This window comes from Gossypium hirsutum, chromosome A02 (assembly GCF_007990345.1).
Source record: "Gossypium hirsutum isolate 1008001.06 chromosome A02, Gossypium_hirsutum_v2.1, whole genome shotgun sequence".
Taxonomy (NCBI): domain Eukaryota; kingdom Viridiplantae; phylum Streptophyta; class Magnoliopsida; order Malvales; family Malvaceae; genus Gossypium; species Gossypium hirsutum.
The window spans coordinates 11,037,774-11,043,477 of record NC_053425.1 but is presented as its reverse complement, the minus strand read 5'-3'; the positions used below and the strand labels follow the sequence as shown (position 1 = coordinate 11,043,477).

The 5,704-nt window shown below is 31.2% G+C and overlaps 1 long non-coding RNA gene across 1 annotated transcript; it reads left to right on the top strand.

Moving 5' to 3' along the window:
• Nucleotides 1-933: 933 nt before the first annotated feature.
• On the top strand, nt 934-3,261 carry LOC107951621 (uncharacterized). The gene is made up of 2 exons (XR_001698518.2): nt 934-2,297; nt 2,417-3,261. It is a non-coding gene; the product is annotated as an uncharacterized lncRNA (long non-coding RNA).
• The last annotated feature ends 2,443 nt before the right edge of the window (nt 3,262-5,704 follow it).

The window sequence follows — 5,704 nt, the reverse complement described above, 5'->3', positions numbered from 1 at the left end:
ATGTATGCGTGTATATTTATTTATTTTATTTATTATTGCTGGTGGTGTGTTAAGAGCTATTGGTGAATGCCTTTACAGTGAACTGTCCATGATTTTGGCATAGCTATGTGATGTGATTTTGGGGAGAAAATAGCAACAATAGAAAGAATCAGGGCTAAACAAACGATTAGTAAAGAAGATGCAAGTCTAGAAAACTTAGGGTTATAGAAAACCTCTAGTTTTTCTATTGATTCAAGAAAAACAATAAGAACAATAATTATGGCTATAAAGCCTACAACTTATTTATATTGCCTTTCTTTCTTGGAAGTAAAGTTACTAGGCTTTCTTGCAAATAAATTTTATTCTAGTCCTGGATTTAAACCCTAAAATACTTAATAACCCTAGCCGTCTGTAATATATCTAATATTTAAAATAGATATTATAAGATAAAACTGACATGATAAAATATTATAATAAAAATAAAATATCCTACATCACTATGAGATCTGAAGGCTCTTTTTAATTTCGCTTTTAGGTTTATTGAAGTCAGATATTGTCTTCAGGCTTAGTCAAAAGTGCAGAGCAGATAGTGTTTATTTCTGGGACTTATACGAGACTACTATTTAAGGCAATTTTGAAGATATCTTTTACCACACAATCTTTGGTATTATTTTGCTCATAGCCCTCGGATACTTTGTGTGGAGAGGTTGCTATGGCATCAATGTCAGCCTCCATCCTTCCAACTACTTGTCATTATTGGTTTTGGTGATTCTTATTCTCCTTCCCTCTTCTTTGTTGTTATTGTTATTATTGTTGATATAATTCATGGTCTTATGATTAATGATGGCACTGGTATACCGGTAGTAGTAGATGTGGAGAAGTCTTCAATGCAATAGTGTCACAATTGACGAAACTATTCTGAGGTCTGGCCTTCGAGGGCATTTGCAGGTTCTTTCTATTAAGCATGTGTTTGAACTTTCTGGTGTTAGCCTTTATTTGAAATTTTCTGTTATCATTTATTTTGAATTTGCTGCTGTTTTCCTTTGTTTTGAATTTTGTTGTTTGTTAGTATCATCTGCAAATAAGTCTCCTATAGAAGAGGAGTATCTCTAGGCTTCTTTGACGTATTAATATGCTTGCTGCCATTGAATAAAATCAATATCTTTTTTTTTTCACTGTCACTTGCATTTATATGGTGTCAGAGCCTTCCTAAGCCCCAACAAGTTTTATCCATCGCAAGTGACATTTTTTTCATTCTGCCATATGTTTTATTTTATTTGAAGATCTTTGATGTTCCTTAGTTGATGACTTTGCTGGTTGTATGCGTTCAAGTATGCTGCTTTAATCTTAGTTCTATTATTTTAGATATTACAATCACTAAGTTACAGAAATTCCATCTAGATTCATCAGCCCCATTGAGGGTTTCACTGTTCCTATTTCTCTGACCTCCATTCCTTTATTGATAATGCATGTATGTCAAGGTCCATGCCTTGTTTTAATATAACTTCTGAAGCAAGCAGTTCTTTGGAATATTGGTAACTGGAATGGTGTCTAATCCCTAGTAATAATTCTTGCAGATGGTAATGACTGTTTGGAAAAACTAATTTTATTGAATTGAGTCATTTTTTACTATAAACCTTGCTAGAATATTTATTTAATGCTTAGATTTTTCTCTGCTTGTTGATTAATGTGTAGAAGATCTGGGTATCTTATATTTCAAATTTTCAACATTTTATGTTTAAACACTACAGTATTTATTTTATTTTTTTTTCTTTTGCAATTTCATTTTGCTGCATTAGTTTTTTTGGCCCAATGATAGAAAACTCATTGAAATGGAGCAGTTATTTCTGATTTTTGTTTCGGACCTTTGCTATCAGCAATGGCATCAACAATTCAACATTCAATATCATCCCTTTTCCTTCCTTTTCTTTTCTTCTACAATATTTGTTTCATATGATGAAAAGCTTTTTCTCTTTCTTTCTCTCTTTCTTCATATCAACATGCCTGCTGATATGATGGAGGCTCGTAACTTAAATCAGAGAGTTTAAAAACTGCAAATGACCCATCATAGCTATGAGATCTGAGGGCTTTTATGATTCTTAATATCTGCCTTTATCATGCCGTGTTGTTGCAGACTTTGTTTCTCTGGTGTATGAGATTTTCATTACTCTAATTCATACGTGAGTGTTGGACACAGGTATGCCCAATTTTTTCTAAAGGTTTTCATGTATTTGGAGGACCCTAAAGGATCATATATCATGGAATTGTAAGTTGTTTGCAAGCAAGGGTTGTTGATGTTCAATTCCAGCTCGCGCTTTGTGAGTGTTTTCTGCTAATCTCCCTTAATGCTTCATGTCTCACTTTTGCTGCTATTCACTTTATAAATTTCAATTGTAATGTCACTATCTAATGTAATGTAATGCCTGCTTTCTTGCAGATGGTAATGACCAAGGAAAAACTAAGTTTATTGAATTGAGAGGTTTGTTTTTGCTATATTGCTATTATCATATTTAGAATGAAGCATTCAATGCTTGAATGCTTAGATTTTCTCACTGTTGATTGATTAATGTGTAAACTACAATTGTGCTTTTACAAATTCATTTTGCTGCAATTTGTTTGGCCCAATGATTGACGACTCATTGAAATGGAGCAGTTATTTCTGATTTTCATTTCAGACCTTTGCTATCAGCAATTGCATCAAACATCCAATATCATCTTTTTCTTTTTCTTTTTTTTTTGTTTCATATGAAGAACAGCTCTTTTCTTTCTCTCTCTCTCTCTGTTTCCTCTCTTTCTTCATATTAACTCGGTGCTGATTTGGTGGAGGCTCGTAATGAAAATCAATTAGTTTAAAAAACTGCAAATGACCCATCATAGCTATGAGATCTGAGGGCTTTTCATAATTCTTAGTATCTGCCTTTATCATTCTCTGCTGTTGCAGACTTTGTTTCCTTGGCTACTCCGATTTTCGTTTATGTTACTCTAATTCATGTGTGATTGTCGGACACAGGTATGCCAACTGTAGATACTCGTTTTTGGTTATTTAACGTTTCTGTTTAAGGCAAACAGAGATTTTTGACTCAGGGCAGCAGCTAACACTTTAGTTTTACCTGGATGATAGTTGATAATCAGATCATAATTTTTTAACAATTCGAGCCATCTGTGCTGTCTCAAATTCAACTCTTTCTGTCTCAACAAGTATTTCAAGTTTTTGTGATCTGTGAATATATGACTTTTCTTTTCTTTTCTTTTGTTTGATATAAAAGAAATCTTGAATGTTAATCGTACTTTTGGAGGAGGTACAACTTTAGATATTAAGAATTGTTGAAATTGATAATTATTATATATATATTTAGAGGTTTTATATATTTAAATGTCTTTTTATATATTCAACTCTAAAGAAAACAACACTTACCTTTGATCATTTATCATAATGCTCTAAAAGTTACTTGATGTTTCATTATGTATATTAATACGTCTGATTCATGTTTAAGTTACTTGTACGGTTTTTATGCTGAGGCAACAGTCTGTGTTCATGTTTAGAGTTATAAGTTTAATATGTTTCGCATTTATCTTCTTGCTTTGGATTTAGACTTGGTTCGTAATAAGAGTTTTAGATTCAATAGATTTTATCCCGCTAGTTTCGTGCCTTGCAAGCTTTGCGTCTCGCTAGTTTCATGACTTGCTAGCTTCACCTCTCGTTACTTTTGCTTCCAGCTAGTTTTGATCTCGCTAGCTTCGCTTCCTGCTAGTTTCAGTCCCACTAACTTCACTTTGCGCTAGTTTTGATCTCACTAGCTTAGCATCTTGCTGGCTTTGCCTACTGTTGGTTTCGTGTCTCGCTAGCTAGCTTCACTTCCCGGTAGCTTTAAAATGTTTTCTTATCAAGTAAGTTTTTATCATTTAGATATTGAAAAATTCTCAATTATAACATTTATCATTTTTTTTATTTGCATATATCATATCATTAAATATATATTTTATGTGAATAAATATGTTTATGTTACATATATGTTAATGTTTTACCCATATATATATGAATTCAATTTTAATGTATTTTTTTAGTATTTAATCATTTTTTTTAAATACACATAAGTGGTTTCATATATACTTGTTCACATTTTGTTTGCCCACATGTCGCTAGCTCATATAACTTGCTCAGATACTACTAATTTAAGTAATACTCTTGTTATAGCTTAGAATTGCTTAGGTAATTTCCCCTAAAATGTTTTACATGATGCAATTTAGTTTTGAAGTATTCCCATATTATGCCTCATGCGTGAGAGTTTCTTTTCTTTTAAAAAGAAAAATTACCAGGTAAAATGTAGATATTATTTTTTTTATTAACATTTCTATTAGTAATAATAGTGGTAGGAAATATCATTCTTTACCTAATCATTCCGTGCTGAGATGGTTGTGGAGTTGGACTTAAGAAGGTTGGCATGATTCTTAGGTTTGCTCCATTGTTGGGATGTTTTCGAGAGTAAGACTTGGAGATTCAAATACGGATATTGTTAAGAACTTTACTTAACCTTTGTTTGGAGTACAAGTGTTTTTGTCTCTCCCTCTTTTCGTTGATCAAATTGTGCACTTGAACTTAAGTTTTTAAGTGACACTCTCCTTACTAAAATGAGTTACATGAGTGTAACTTCCGCAAAATTATCGTTATATCTATTATTTTTGTAATTTCTCTTTCATTATTCTTATTACTCAATAATTCATCAACACATTTTGTGAAATAATAATCTTCTTTCCCATGTTCTATAAGAAAATGTCGTTTGTTAGCCATTCTTTGGAATAATTATTTTGGAAAGGCTATAAATAGAAGATTCGAAGTTTCATTCTGGGGAAACTTTTGGATCGTTTAACAAACTTAGCACATTAAAATCTTCTTTACAATTTGCCTTCTCTAAGTAAAATAACCACCGTAATTCTGATTCTGCTTAGTCCCTTATCGTGTTCATGACAATCGTCTATTGCCACATTTGTTTTTTAGTCTGTTCCGATTTTTTTTTGTCATCTTTTCACGATTCTTATGTTGCTAGATCCTTTGATGGAATTGTAAGTTGTGTGCAAGCAGAGGTTGTTGATGGTTTTTTTCCAAGATTTTCAGCACCCCCATTGTATGCTGGAATTATTTCAAACATGATAGTTTTTGCAAGGTTTGGTTTTTTTTTATATATATATTTAAATAGAAATAAAAAAAATATCTATTATATAGATCATTATATTGTATTTATTTATATTAAGAACACAAGATTGGATAAAAGAATTGTTTCAATTTTTTCCTTACATTTGATTGAGTTTGAGAAATTAATTCTATAATTTCTTATCCGTAGTACGTGGGCACTTGACTTTTGTCAACCGTTTGAATTTTTTAGCTATTGTTTGTTACTTGACATTATTATTTTTTCTCTAAAGTGCTTTTTAATTTTTAACTCAAGGAAAGTGGAATGTATTGCGTAAGGCATGGCAACTTACATAGTAATCTATACGTGTATTTCATAGCAAATGTGATTAAATATTTAAAATTTTTTTTTTAAAATTTTATGAAAAGCATATGTGAATTATATTGCAGGCTGTTATATTAACATTGTTAAAATTTTAGCAATCCAATTAACTTTTTTATTAAAAATTAATCTGACTAAATTTAAATAGTTATATATGAAAATAATCCAAAAAAGAAATTAGGTCTAATCCAACATGGGGTGAATGCGAATTCGTT